Raw genomic sequence first — 15,533 nt, 5'->3', positions numbered from 1 at the left:
GCAATACGTGGTTCGGAAACTCAAGTTCGGGACCTCTTTTGCATTTAAAGTTCAAAATGACCTTACAGTGTGTGAGAGAGAGGAAGACAGAGAGAGAAAGAAAGAGAGAGAAGAGAAGAGGACAAATTAGGAGCCCTTTCCCCCTGATCAAAGGAGAGCAAGAGAAAGCGAGTCTGGGCATTCAGCGAGCTTGACTTATTCAGACAACTTCTTTTGGAGAGCAAGGCCAACAAGCGTGTCTTCCCTTGAAAGGCGCCTCTATTCAGGATGCAGGTGCGAAGTGGGGTGGCGCCTCGGCCGCATTCTGGGGAGGTTTTTGGGAGATTAGCGCTTGATTTACATTGGAAGGAAGGAGCAAGGAAAGGAGGGGATGGGGTCGAGAGAGACATAGAGAGAGACCCTCAGACTCCTCACCCGTGAAAGCAGAACCATGGAACGCCTGGTCCTCATCCTCTGATCCTTGGCCATTGTTCTCCCGGAGTGGAAGCGAAAGAAGTCCCCGCGCAGTCCGGATTGAATCATTTCCAGCTCCTGAACTCTGCTCCCATCGCTGGGGGCTGGAGGAAGCTGGGGATGATGGATCTGGGACTGGAAATGAAAGAAGCACAAACTCGAGAGGGACAGAAAGAGTTCCTATTGGAATCAAGAGAGCCGCTGCCTCCAATACCGCCACCATAGCTGCATTCACACTCCAGAAATAATCCGCTTTGACACCGCTTTAATTGCCAGAGCTCCACGCTGTGGAATTCGGAGAATGGTAGTTGTCTGTAGCACCAAAGTTGTGGCACCTGTCAGTATTAGATTTTATTTTGCTTTGTTTTTCCGCCTCTTCACTCCCAGGCTGCACTCACGCTGCAGAAATAATCCAGGGTCCAAAACACACTCCAGATATAAGCCAGTTTCAGACCGCTTTAACTCAATGCTAGGAATTCAGAGAACTGTAGTTTTGCGAGACATTTAACCTTCCCTGTTAGAGTGCTCTGGTGCCACAATAAACTAGAATTCCCAGGATTCCCTACCACTGAGCCAGGGCAGTTAAAGTGGTCTCAAACTGGATTGTTTCTGCAGTGTGTTTTGGACCCACGTTGACACCATCTGAACTGCCCTGGCTCAAAGTAGTTTTTTGAGGCATTTAGCTCTGGTGCCACAACAAATTACCATCCCCATAGCTTTGAGTCCTGGCAGTTAAAGCGGTGTCAACACAGATTATTTCGTAGAGGCGGCGGGTGGAATTACACAACATCCTTTGAGAGGAGGAATCCTCATATTATTGAAGCCGAAGGAAGGGACGCTTCATTCATTTAGGTACTTAAAACTTCGTCTATAAATCTAAGGCTGCATCTGCACTGCAGAAATAATCCAGGTTGACACCACTTTAACTGCCATGGCCCAATGCTATGGAATTCTGGGAGTTGTAGTTTGCCGTGACACCAGAACTCTCTAACAGAGAAGGCCAAATGACCCACAGAACTACAATTCCTAGAATTCCTTAGCATTGAGCCATGACAGTTTTTATTTTATTTTATTTTATTTTGAAGAAACAGTTTTTACATGTCACTTAAAATACAACAAACAAATGACATCTAATAACAATAGCAGCCAATAACTATGACAACTATTAGAAAAAACAACACTAAAATGGTTTCTTCCTTATTCCACCTTCTTGACTCGTTATATTTTGCCTGATTTGTCCGTTTCTTATTTATTTCTTTATTTGTAGTCCTCCCCATGCTCGCTGTTGGAAGGGGAGCCTGTATTCTGTATTCTTTATTATTTGTCTTTACTTTCTCTCCCACTCCCCTAGACGATTTACATAGAGAGAGTCCTGTTACTCTCTGAGTTTAGCATTCTTGTTCCCAGAGTCATGGTAGTTAAAGTGGTGTCAACCTGGATTATTTCTGTAGTGTGGATGCAGCCTAAGAGTGAAGAAGCAAGGAAAACAAAATAAAACCTGCTACTGACCTCCTAGTTCAAGCAGCACAGAAGAGTTTAGTATTTGTTTAATCCCTTTGGCAGTTTTAGTTCAACGACAATTCCACTGACAATTTCAGAAGAAACTGCTATCAAATTGATTTATACTTTTGGAATGGATTTAGGTTACAATCCCATATATATTGTCCTAGAAGCAAGCGAGGTAGGGTGGGATTTCAGAGTCCCTGCTCAGCCATGGAAACCCAAGGAATGACCTTGAACAAGTCGCACTCTCTCAGCCTCTGAATAAATCTTGCCAAGAAAATCCTATGATTTGTAGGGTAGAGTGGAAGGTTAGGGTTAATAACAAGATCAAAAGAGCTCAGTTGTGGTTCTGTGAGGGTCAAGGAAATGCACTGTCTAAACAATAAGGCACTATTCATACAATAACAACAACAATAATAAGCAAGCTTTGGCATTAATGTTTGGCAGTGTGTAAGAGTTAATATGTTTATCCAAAAATATATGTAGTTTGAAGGAGGCCTTTTTGGGAAAGATGGGATGCAGAAGGGAGTCAGAGATACTCAAGGTCCCAGACTCCTCAGAAGAACAAAAGAGCCGTAATAACAGACTGATAGGGAAAGTCTGGTTGTTGGAGTGCCAAACTCAGTGTTATCTCTTGCCTACTGGAATGCTATATAGGGTTGCTCCCCACTTTGTTAGTTGCGCAGTTTGGTAGAAACTGATTCCCCTGCTCCAGTGCATGCATTAAAGTCATCTGAACCGTGGACCTAGTCTGGAGTCTTCTTATTAGTACCTGTGAACCATAATAGTTCATTCCTGAATAAACACGTATTATATTGTCAGGAAACGTATTTCTCAGTAAATACGAGGGGAATCGGGTTGCAAGGTATTTCGCTGGTTAAACCGTTACACCGCAGTGTTAAAGGCTGCCAAAACCTTCATATAAGTCATTACTGACCAGCAGAAGGCCAGGCCTGGAGTGTCACATGGATGGATGAAGCATTACAGGACAACGTCTTCCGGTAGGTCCAAAGCATCACCTAGAATAAGGGGCAGGGCTTGGGTATCCATGGGCATGGCCTGAAGGCACCTGACCTTCAGCAAAGATAGGTCTGGTTGAGGTTGATCCACTGGAGATCTTGAATTTGGTGGAAGTAAACCAGTGTATAACTAGAACAAAGTGTTTCAAACAAAGCTTCATAGTGGGCTGTTCTCTTGTGTAATAAAACCTTTCTAGAGTCTTACCACGTTTTACATCAAAGGGGGGGGGGGTAGAAAACTTAAGTTTGCTGCCTCTTAGTTCCCCTGGCAAGGAATTATTCTATGTGAGGACAGACTTAGAAACCCCTGGTCATTTATTGACTCCATTTTAATACATACACATTCCTACTTCTGCCTTCTTTGCTCACACAACAGGTCTTTCAGGTAGGCCAGGCTGAGAGTAAGTAGCCCAAGATCATCCAGAGAGGTTTGTGGAGGCGGTGGAAGTAATGGAGTTGACCCTGAGTCTTTTGAGATGAACCTCATTGAGAAAAGGATTTCACCACACTGACGTGTTGTTGTTGTTGTTGTTGTTGTTGTTGTTGTGTACACCTTCTAGTCGTTTCTGACTTGTGGAGACCATAAGGCAACCCTATCATGGGATTTTCTTGGCAAGATTTGTTCAGAGAGGCTTTCCTTTCCTTTCTTCTGAGTCTCATATGAGACACCAGTAGGTGTCCATGTACTTGCTGGGATTCATCCCTGGTCTCCCTGGTCCAGCTCTCTAACCACTACACCCGGCTAGCTCCACATTGACTTGTTCCTAGTCAAAGGCTGCAACCTCCTCATACTTAACAAGAAAGCTGAACTTTCTTTGACTGGATGCGACCAGGTTACCCTGCTGACCACCGTGTTTGGTAACACCTGGACTTCAAAACATAGCTCCAAATGAACTCACTTTACGCACTTAAAACCAAAATCCAAGTGGGTTTTGCCTCCTACTCCTTCAGCTTCATGAAAAAAAAATCAGGCCGAACTAATTTTAGAAAAGAGGCGGATAAATCCATCTAAATTAACTTTATAATTTGAACGCCAGAAACGTTTCTTCCACGCCATTTCCCCTCCTCTCTCTCCCTCCCCCCAACTTTTGCAACGTCTTATGCCAGGGCTGCCCACACAAAACTCTTTTTAGAAAGACAAATCATTAATGTCTGTGGCCATCACTTATACACACGCTGGCCACCCATTTGGGAACATTCAGGGAGGAAGTAATTTCTTATAAACTACCTATCCATTATAATGGAAATATCTACAGCTTCTTTTAACCCGCCCGCGGGTCCACCCCCCAATTTAAGTAGGAATCTTAAGGACATTTCCATAAGTTCTCCACGAGTATAAAAGCCATATAATGGGAACAAGGTGAGAAAGCTGTTCAGCCTTGTTTCACCAAGAAAAAGGTCGTAAGTCAGGCGATTGGTGTCTGACCTGTCAGGAGAAGGTATAAAGGCTTCATTCATGCAGTCGCTCACCATTTTCTCAGCTCTCACAAAAGTGTTTTTATGATTCTGTTTTCTTACCTCGTCCCTTAATTAAAAAGCTGAATGATTAGAATAGCACCTGCATTATGTCTGGACTATGGGCTGCATACTAATTCAAGAGGCTTTGCATCTCGTAATTATAACATAAAATCAGAGATTGAATAAAACAGAGAGGCCTAAAGCCCCGGCTAATCCCCCTTTAAAAGAGTCTGCTGAAATAATTCAGGACGCTTTCCGGAAGTTGGATTACCAAACCTCTTTTAAACTTTAAACAATGAAATGATATTTCACACTTAGAGGAGCCTCTGAAAATTTTTACAACTCTCCTAACCTCCCTCCTTCCAACACACACACACACACACTCACACACTGGCCAGTTTCCTCTACTTTTTTTCTTTTAAAGGAATAAATTGATGTCACCCTTCCTAACAAATGTTGCTATTCCCCCTCTCTGTATATGTATCTTTATGTATGTATATGTGTGTATGCTGTGGACACATAACATATCCAAGTGCAGGAAAAATGCAGTTGCTTGCGTCAGAGGTCGGATTTGTCAGGAAGCCTAATTCATTCACCAGGCTGTCCTTCTTTTTAATAAAGCAGCTTCTTGAAATATAACTGATACATTTTAATCGAACCTTATCATGTTAGAAACATCAACAAACATGGGGAAGGGGTCGCTAGCATCTTTGAACACTTCTGGGCATGTAGAGCTGAGGTCAAGAAAATGATGCCTGTCTGAAAATTGCTTTTAATTTAACGTAGTTTTATTAACGTGGATGAGATTTGTTCAGAAGAACTGGACAGAAAGGTTGTTTGCTGCCTTTCACCAAGGAAAGCCTTTGACAAAAGCATCAAAAGGGTTCCTTTTAAGGTATAAAATATCTAGTTTCTATTAAAGCCGTCTTTCTAGGCACAAGGCAGTCACGACAAAGTATCTGGATTTAGATCGGTTTCTCTGCATTGCAAAACTTCTCTAGATAAACTGCACCTTCAATATAGAACATTCCCACCATTTAGTAGATGCCCAATCCCTAAATGTTTACTCAAAAGAAAATCTGCCCCTAAAAAAAGAAGCCTAGTCCTTAACAAACGAGTTTAGGATTGCAGCCTAAAATATGTATATGTACAATTTTTTTAAAAAATCAAATTATATCTTGAAATCTGGGACTCGTAGAACAAAATGTTGCATGATTTAACAATTAGGAGGGACTCATAACATTTCGAAGGCTGGTTGTGGTCTGTTTTGTTTTGTCATTTTAAAGGAACTTAACTTGGCTATTTGAAAAACAGATTTTAAAGAATTTACCTGGAGAGCATCCACCAAAAGCACTTATCTTTTGCAGCACTGCTGTGGTTTATTTATTGCTTTGAAAAGGAAATTTTGCCTCGTGAAAATAATAGTTTTTAAAAAGCAAATATGCCTTCTTCAAACTATGTTTTGAACCAAGGCTAATTTACAAATGAAACAACTGTAGACCTTTCGTGATTTGTGGGTGAAAAAAACCCAATTTCTAATGGCAGTCTTTACACTGTGTTAGTTTTAGCATCGCCTTTTAAAACTGGACACATACTATACCTCCACAATACAGAGTTTTATTTGATCTCAGTCTTAGGTGTGTGTGGAAAGCACACAGAAGCAACTGTAACACACTGTTGTCCTTATGAATACACAAGACATATAGGGGGATTTTTACGATACTAATTTTAAAAATACTCTGAAGGGATCTATCCACTGTACTTAAATCTGAGTTTTCATTTTGAATCCATCTATGTATGTGTGCTTTTTGGTTAAGAAGACATCTAAAGCCTAAAAAAGAAAAAAGAAAATGAAATGCATTTTAATTGTGTACTTCTGGATGAAGGAGAGATGAAGGATGAAGGATTCCCCCTTTCCCGCCCTGCTTTAATGCAGTTATAAATTTGAGAAACAAAATTCACAGAAGGCAGCCTAAATCTATGAGTCTAAGCAAGCCAACATATGGCCAAGATAATTTGAGTTGACTGAAATGAAATTATTAGCATTTTGGTCCTCTGTGTGTTTGTGATTGAGAGAGAATGAGAAACAGAAAGAGAGAGAGAGAGAGAGAGAGAAGGTGGGGGAGAAGTGGACTACAATATTTTAAGCTTCCTTTTGATTTGTTTCATTTGATTGTGAGTGGTTTGCCATTCTTTTCTTTGGTGAGACTATAGACTGGATCCAGGCCAGACTTACTCCAGTTTAAACATCTTAAATTCGATGGGCCTTGTGTTAAATCCCATGGCTAGGTTAGATCCAGTGTATATCAATAGGTCTGTTCTAAACTCAATCAGGTCCCATGATAATCATGATGACAACAACGATGATGATGATGACAATGATAGCCTAAACCCTATTAGTGTTTTCAACTAGAGCAGATCCATTGAATCAATGGGAATTTGGTATATCAAATTCTCTTGATTCGATAGGTCTACTCTAGATGTGACTAACAACTGGATTTAGGCCGATGTCAATAATGTCAACAAGGTTACAGCAAGATATTTACGTGCAGAATTTCCATGAGGTTCATTCTGTTATATTACCTTGAAAACTACCAGTAATGCACTTGTGCCACTTCATTAGACTCTCCCCTTTTGAGTGCACTGAAAGGCAGGACTTCTCCGTGAAGAAACAGTCACATTTCAGAGTCTATAACCCATTAGGAATTCATAGTCTACAACTGTATAGAAGGATAATGACAGAAAATAAGTGCTTTTGTGTTCAAGCAAGCTCCTCTCTAGTAGATGTGTTTAGGATTGGAGCCCAATCCTTTGTGCACCAATGGCCCTTGTGCTAAACTTTCGTCTTTGAGAACTTCATGGCCCTGTCACATACAGAAAGGAAGCATGTCTCTCCAGGAACCATCCTGGGACTTGAGGACTATCTTATCATCCCTCTCTCTCTTGACACCATACTCCAGTCTAACCCTTTCCTTGCGGGGGGGGGGGAACCAGGCCAGGAGGGGGAGATTCACACCAACCCTGGTCAGATCCTTAGAGAGAGAAGCAAGCGCGGGCCCTTCTTTTTGATGGGCATTCAATGAAAGGAAGTGCCAAGACCCCAAAGGTCCTTTCTCCGGCTGCTGGCCTCTGCCCCCCTCTCCCCACTCAGCCCCCCCCCCCCACCAAAATGAGGCCTTGGCGGAAACGGGGCTCGGCCCTCCTGATTCATATTTTCTAATCTTCATTTCCTAAAGATACAAATGGCCTTTTGTGAAATGAATGGACCTTAATGAATGCGTCCTCACAATGCCGGGGCTTGCATGGGGGAATCGATGCTAGGAAGCAACAGGGGAGAAAACCCTCCAAGATGGGATTTTCAGCACTGGAGGAAAGAAAAAGGCAGCAGCCTCTATATAAAGGCGGGCGAGAGAATGCTCTCCTCCCTGGTACTCGGAGGCACCCTTCCTTTGCTTGCTGGCTATGGCTGATGAAGGGAGGGTTGCGCCTCGCTGTCCTTTAGGAATGGGTGGCTTTGTCTGGTCGGCATCCTGCCTGCATTCCCTTTGCCTTTTCCCCAGGTCTGCCTTCTCTGACTCTGCTCCTGTGGCCCATCCCAGCTCCGCTTTTGCTTTTCGAAAACACAAGACGCACACCTTAACCAGGTTTACTAAAAGCTATGCACCAGCCATTGAAAGAAACCTGCTTCCCAGGAAGGAAAAGGGGGCCTTGGATCTCAACCTTTTACCACAGCCTCACTCCTCCAAAACGATTCATACAAGCATTTAGAAACCCAGCCTGTTGGTCCAAGGTCCAAAACACACTGCAGAAATAATATAGTTTAAGTCTGTTTTAACTGCCCTGGCTCAATACTTGGAAATTCTGAGAACTGTAGTTTTGTGATACATTTACCCTTCTCTGTCAGAGAGCTCTGGTTTCAGAATAAACTACAATTCCCAGGATTCTCTAGCACCGAACTAGGGGCAGTTAAAGCAGTCTCAAATTGGATTATTTTCTGCAGTGTGTTTTGGATCTAAGACACTGAGTAGGGTTCTAATCCCAGTTTAGCCTTGGAAATTCACTAAGTGATCTTAGGTAAGTCACATTGTCTCAGTATAAGAGAAATGGGCAAGCTCCTCTGAATAAATATTGCCAAACAAACTACCCTGTGCTTCCTCATGCATCTGAGGAAGTAGACTGAAGTCTACGAAAACTCATCCTGCCAACTTCTTTCTTTCAGTTAGTCTATACGATCTCTCTACATACTGATTCCAAAGACTAACAAGGCTATATATTTGAATTCTACCCTGTGCTAGGGTCGCTGTAACTCAGAGTGGGCCTGAAGGCAGGTAACAACAGCAACACCAACAGTAGTAGCAGCAGCAGCAGCAGCAACAACAACAACAGGGCTTTGCTCCAAGAACAAGCCTCTTTGGTTTGGCTGGAGCTTCCTTGTAACAGGGCGGCCAGATGTCATAACTACAGAGAAGAGCAAGGCACCGCAAAATGTAGGATAGTCAAGGGGGGGGAGGGCGTAGGACACGACCAAATAAAAGCCCAAAACACTAATAGAAATATAAAGTCATGCTTCTTAGCCATGCTAAAAATGGAAGACATGTTGACATTCTTCCTGGGCGGAAGGTTGAAATGTAGGACATGTCCTGGAAAGGGAGGCCATCTGGCCACCCTGCTTTGTAAGCAAGCCTGATTTAAGGTTGAGACAAAACAGAATGATCCCACAGAAGCTGGCTGGATGAGGTGCTCCACCCGATTTCGATTGGACCAAATTTCGACCATACCGGATAATGTTTCTTAGCTGAAGAAAGGCAAGTGACATCTATAATGCACCTTCTCTGAAGTTTTTCAGGAGGCAAAAGCGAGCTCAGAGAGTTGGAAAGATGGACAGACCGGGGGAGGGAAAGTAATGGGGATTGTTCACTTGGAGAGGGGCTGGCATTTACTTTGGGTCGGTTTGGGTTTTGTTTTTTTAAAGTAACAGTTCTGGAAAGTGTTTATAAAAGCAAAGTACTAGTGTGGAAGGTGGAGATTATTTCCTATGCAAAAAAAAAAAAAAAAAAAAAGGTTTCCAGGCCAGGAATAGCTTTCAAATTCTGACTTAGAAGAATCATTTATTTCTTTTTAAAACCACAGTGGACGCCTGATTTTCAAAGAATCAGCTGGAAGGACAAAAAGAGGGGAAAATAAAGACAAATTCAATAGCAAAAAACAAACAAACACTGAATGTTATATTTCTCCCACGGAGCTTTATTCAAAAACTGTAAATATACTTTAGCGACATGAATTGACTGTTCCGAAATTAATGACGTTTTCACCGATAATCACTTTTGTTTCATCTACATATTCCAAAAAAAGTGTTCAGAATGCTTCAATCCCTCAGTCGTTACATTAGAAATTGACTCAAATTACACATGGTACATAAACCTACATCCTCATCGTTCATTTTACTTATTTACTGTACGTATTTCTAAGTGGAGGTCCACCCATTGAATTCAATTCAATTTGATTTACTCTTAAATAGTAGCCGTATATAAATTTGTGGCCTCGTCCTGTGTGATGAGCAAGAATTAGGGGAAAAAATCTTTTTTAAAAAAAGAAATTGAACAATAAAGCAAACAAATAGCACATCGTTTAAATTCATCTTCCTAAGAGAACCTTTTTGAATACATAAAGCAAACATTTAATGCAAAAACGGTTACATCAGGCAGAATGTGTCTGAGTATCTCTTTCCAGTGAGGAACCCCCTAACCCTTCGGAGTGAAGCGAATCTGTAGGTGGACTGAAAACGACCTTTGGATTATGATTTCCCTTGTTATTTAAATGTGATTTTATGATGGGAGTGGGTGTGATGTTCTTCTCTGTGTGCATCTTTTATCCCCATTAAGGCGACATACGATTTAGACTACTTCGAGGTATCAAGTTGCAAGTAAACCTCTTTCATTTCGTTCCCAAATGATTTAGGATCGCGATCTAAAGTTATCCTGGAACACTCCAAAGAGGAAAAATGATACAGAGAAAGCATTATCGTGGATTTCAGAAGGACTTACTTTACACACTGTTCAGGGCTGGAGTGCACGTCCTCGGGCTTAAATAAGTTAAGGGATCAGGCTGCCTATGAACCACTGCTCCCAAGTGTCCCCATCATGCAAGGCCCAATATTTTCCAGTATATACAGACCCGATCAACCCTCCCATCCTCGCTCTCTTCTCTCTCCAGCAGAAATCAATTGGGACAGAGGAAATGTGCCATAACTGTGCCATAAATGGTTGCGACAAATAGCACCCCCAGTTTACATCTATCGCAGGCAGAAGCAAAATGGCGGGAAGACCAGACCCCAGTAAGCAGTGGATTGAAACCCCCCCCCCTTCCCCTTTTCCCTTTCCCAAAAATACCATACGTTTCTCGGTTGAGGGGAGGAAGTGAGGGCCGGGTGCGTTACTCTTCTTTCCACTCGCTGATAATAAAACATGGCAACATATGGAAGCCATTGCTTTGAAGGCGGCAAGAAGCGTTTTAGTGCATCGCAGTCAAGGGACGTGCTTTTAATAGCATTAACACGAGCTGAGGCTGTATAAAGACTTTTTGGGGGTGAGCTGTTGGATTCATTACACCGGAGTAATGGCATGATGAGGAGCCACAGCAGTTACAGAGTGGATGTTAGCGACTGATGTTGTTTACCAGTGTTTGGATTCTGGGTGAAAACAATGAATTGGACAGAGTTGAAACAAACAGGTTCAAAGGGAAAAGTACAGAAGATCACTTCCTTTAGGGCTGAGAAGCTTGCAAGGGAGAGGGATTTCTCTCTCTCTTATTCTCTCTCAACCTCTTTTGCTTTCTTCCTCCTGCCCTCCCATCCCTTGGTCCACCACCATCACCACCACCCTACAGAGAGACAGACAGAGGTAGGTCGACCTAGGTTTCGGATTGTATACACTGGGACGTTTTCTGTCTCCATCCCAACGTTATCTTTTTTAAGAAGTTGGGTTTCATCTCTTTAGAAACGGTCCCAGCTAACGGGGCAAAGGGGGTTTGACAGAGGGGAGAACAAATCGCTGACAAAGAACCTTTTTACGTTTCATCAGCGTTGTTAGGGCGACGGAGAGGAATTTTTGAGATAATAACTCCCACTTCAAAGATTTCCCAGCTCAATAGAAATTGGACCATCCTTTTTTATTCAGCCACAAGAGCTAGCACTAAAGAAGACTCGACTGTTTGAATTTTTTTTTTCAGAATGTTTATTTTTCCCCTATTCACTGGGGTACTTGGATAAAATAAACAAGAAGACAATTACTGGGACATGGACTTTAACTTTTCCGGGACCATGGCCCATCGCCCATGGCCTCAGGCTTGGAAGTGTCAAGTTCTGCAGCCCTTGGAAGGCACTAAACTCTGGTTCCTTAGCACACCGTTTTGTCAGCTTGTGTTGCCACACACCTGGCCGGGAGCTCCTCTTTGCTTGCTCCTTGGGTGTCTGCTAAAGATGCATTGGAAAGACAGTAATGGGTACCCAACCCCCTTGCCTAGCTCGGTCTGTTGTTTTAACACGATGGACTCATATGCAAGGGTAAATCTACATTTACCTGTCGGTAACACACAGAGACAGCGGTAGAGGGATGCAGGAATAAATCGAGTGGAAGAAAACAGGCGATAGATGTAAAGAGCCCGATCCTAAGGGAGATGGAACCAGACACAAACAGAGCTCAGTGCGACCGACAGAACAAAGGTCAACAAATGTTGTATAGCTATAGGAAGGAGAATATTACACACGACAACAGATGGTGCAATAGTTGATAGGAAAGGAGTGATGTAGAGTGGGGAGAGCTCACTGGGATTTTTTTTTCTTTCAAAACTGCTTCATTGTGGAAGCCGCCCTTGACTTGCTGGGGTGCAGTCCTACTTCAATCACTTGGCCTGCCCTGAGTAAAGTCTCTCTGGACTCTTAGAGAGAGAGAGAGACAGAGAGAGAGAGAGAGAGAGAGGCACCGCCTCGGATCTTAAACGTACTGGCTTGGAAGTAATTCCATAGATTTCCATGGTTGCATGGATTTCCGCCCCCCCCCCCCCACACACACACCCTTTTCCTTTCTCTTAATCGCAGCGGCCCAAGAAGAGATGCTGCAACAAAAGCTTTCCTTAGAGAGGGCCAGCCAGGCAGGCCAGCCGAGGGGGCAAGATGGAGGAAGTCCACCTCAGAGGAAGACCAGATTGAATGTATTAAGCTAGCATGAAACCAAAGGTCAGCGCAAATGTATCTTAATAGACTGTCTCGAATGGAGTGTGCCTCCTTTTCAGGGCCGCTTGCTATTGCTCCGCTCATTACCATAGCGATCCTAACGTGGCATGTTGATGCACCATAAAGCTTACACTTTCACCCCCAGCCTCCTTCTTCTCTTCTCTCCCCCCTCTTTTTTTCCACCATCCCCCCCATCGTCCCCCCTCCTTGCACTCCAGCCCCAAAATCAGAGCCTTTGAACAAGGCCCGGCTTGATTAGACCTTTCTCCTTTTCTTTTTTTCCCCTCCTTCAAACCCATTTCCTCGCCTTTAGAAAAAGTCGCCATCAAATCCCAAAGGCCGTCTCTGATCAGGGCACAGAAGAAGAGAAACAAAAGTGAACTGACGGGCGGCGATTCAAGCGGCTCCATTTTTCTTCCTGACATTCTTATCCAGTCGGAGAGGGGCCTGCAACAACCTTCCCTCCCTCCTTTCCCCAAATCCAGCCCCAGTTCGCGTGGGGTTTTTTCCTTATCCCTGAATCTCGAAGGGAAAAAAGGTTGTGTACTCTACGACCAGCAGCAACACAACATTCAGATAGATAGATAGATAGATAGATAGATAGATATATCCACAAAAGTGTATGTGTCAGTGAGTGTTATACAATGGGGAGGAATGTTTCTTTTCATTTCATGTTTTTGCTCTCTTTTTTAAAGGAGACTTAGGAGGAGGGGTTTTTTTTGGGGGGGGGGAGGGTGGAAGAGGGCAGAATCTGTTAGACCTAAATATTATGTCCTTCATGAAAAGCCTGGACGGGCTCCAGACTTCGCTTTTCACTCTTTGAAAGTATGACTTGCCTATTGCTATAGAAATCTTAACTCACCATGAAGATTCACCGTTGCGAAGGAATACTTTCATTGTGAGAGCCTGCTTTGATGTCTAAAGCATAAGATGCGGGGCTTTTCAGCTGCCTCTGTCTAGATTACCTTGAGAGCAACGGGATAGACATCTGTAACAAGCAAATGAAAAATTAAAGGTGATTAGCCTACACATCCAAAAAACCGCTCTGGCAAAGAAAGAAATCAAGAAGAAAAGGCGCGCAGGGGGCGGGCGAGGAGGAGGCCAGGGTCCAAGGAGGGCCGGAGGAGGAGGAGGAGGAGGAGGAGGAGGAGGAGGAGGAGGAGGAGGAGGAGGAGGAGGAGGAGGAGGAGGTGGAGGAGGAAAGTCCAACTCCAGCCAAGGTGGAAACATCTCCTCTTGCAGATGGCCTCCATACCTTCCAGTTCCTTCTCGGTCTCCTTCACCACTTCAGACGGATTGCACAACAACAACAACAAAAACGTGTGTTATTTTTTAACTTGGATTATCTGGACGGGATATATATTGATTTAATAGGTTAGCCCCTCTCTCCTCCCTCCAGTTTTGGCCACAGTCCGATGCCACATGTTTGGCATTCAACTCCATTGAAGTCAACGGGGTCTACCTCCTGGTAGACGTGGGTAAGATTGCACCGTTAGCTGGGGTATCTGGTAAGACTTTGATTGAAGCAGTGAGGAGAACCACAACCTGCTCCGTTGCTCTACCAGCTGTAGGTGATACAGAGGCAGGTAATCCTTCTTCTGTTGGGATGTGAAAATCTGAATGATGTGGAGAAATTGATAGACATAATCACCATAGTTTTGACCCCAGTTTAGGATAATCTGCTTCATTCAGTGGGTCATGGGCCTGAATCCTATTCTTACCCCTGATTTGGGTACAGCCATTGAATCAATGGGATTTACCAATGTGTTGACTCAGTAATTGATTCAGTGAGTCTACTCTATTTGGGATTAACCAATAGGGTTCTAGCCTTACTGTATTAAACATGCACACACACAATTTTAAATTATAAGGGAGGGTTTGATTGTGATGGGCACAAATGAACAGCTCTTCCTGCAAAGATTAGCACAGAAGGATCTGATGTTGTAGAAATTATCTGGGCGAGACCTTGTTCATCTTGACACACAAATGAATTTTTTCCCACGCCTCTTCGCCTGTAGTGTTTTTCTAGCATCAACCCCCAATATCCTAAATACACAGCCTGTAGATATATGTTCCACTAAAACCTATAGGGTTTATTACAAAGCCATGTTTTCCGAATTCAGTATTGAACCCGCATAATAATGCCTATTTCTGCATTGTTCCTCATTGAGTTTCATTTTGGAGGCGGATAAGATTCATAGCTCTGGAGAACTCTGGTATATATGTTCAAGATTTCAAAATCATTTTTTTTATTTTTTGCCATTACAAAAAAATTTAATATTAATTATTATTATTATTATTATTATTATTATTTCGAATGGTTATTTTACAGAACAAACGGTTGTGCGTTTGAAAACAAGGACCACCACTGGGTTTACACCATCGGGTTCGGAGAAATCAAAATAGAGGAAAGGGTATCCTTTCGGACAATCCAAGCAATTCAGCACAATGACGTCACTCATAACACCCCCCCCCTCCAATTAACATGGATCTCACCTTCCATCCACTAAGGAATCACAAGAACTCACAATGCAACAGAAAGAACACGGGGAGGGGAGAGAGGGAGAGAAAAAGAGAATATGTTTATGCATTTCAATCCATTACTAGTGTAAATTAAAATGTACCATAAATCATTAAGCCACCCCTCGGGGGTGGTTTTATTAGTGACACGTGGGGCAGAATATACTGGCGAAATTGGGGCAGCAAAAATGGGATTATTTCCCAAAAAAAGGACAAATGAAAGGGTTAATTAATCCAAGCATTTCATTCATCGATTGGTGTACAAATGGTTCACAAATAATATATTTAAGGATACCGATATTCCTTTTTTTAAAAAAAAGAAAGAAAGGAAAAGACGTAGGGCCAAAAGA

Source organism: Sceloporus occidentalis, unplaced genomic scaffold (assembly GCF_023333645.1).
Source record: "Sceloporus occidentalis isolate IW3139 unplaced genomic scaffold, rSceOcc1.0.p SCAF_2, whole genome shotgun sequence".
NCBI lineage: Eukaryota > Metazoa > Chordata > Lepidosauria > Squamata > Phrynosomatidae > Sceloporus > Sceloporus occidentalis.
This window is presented reverse-complemented; position numbering follows the sequence as displayed.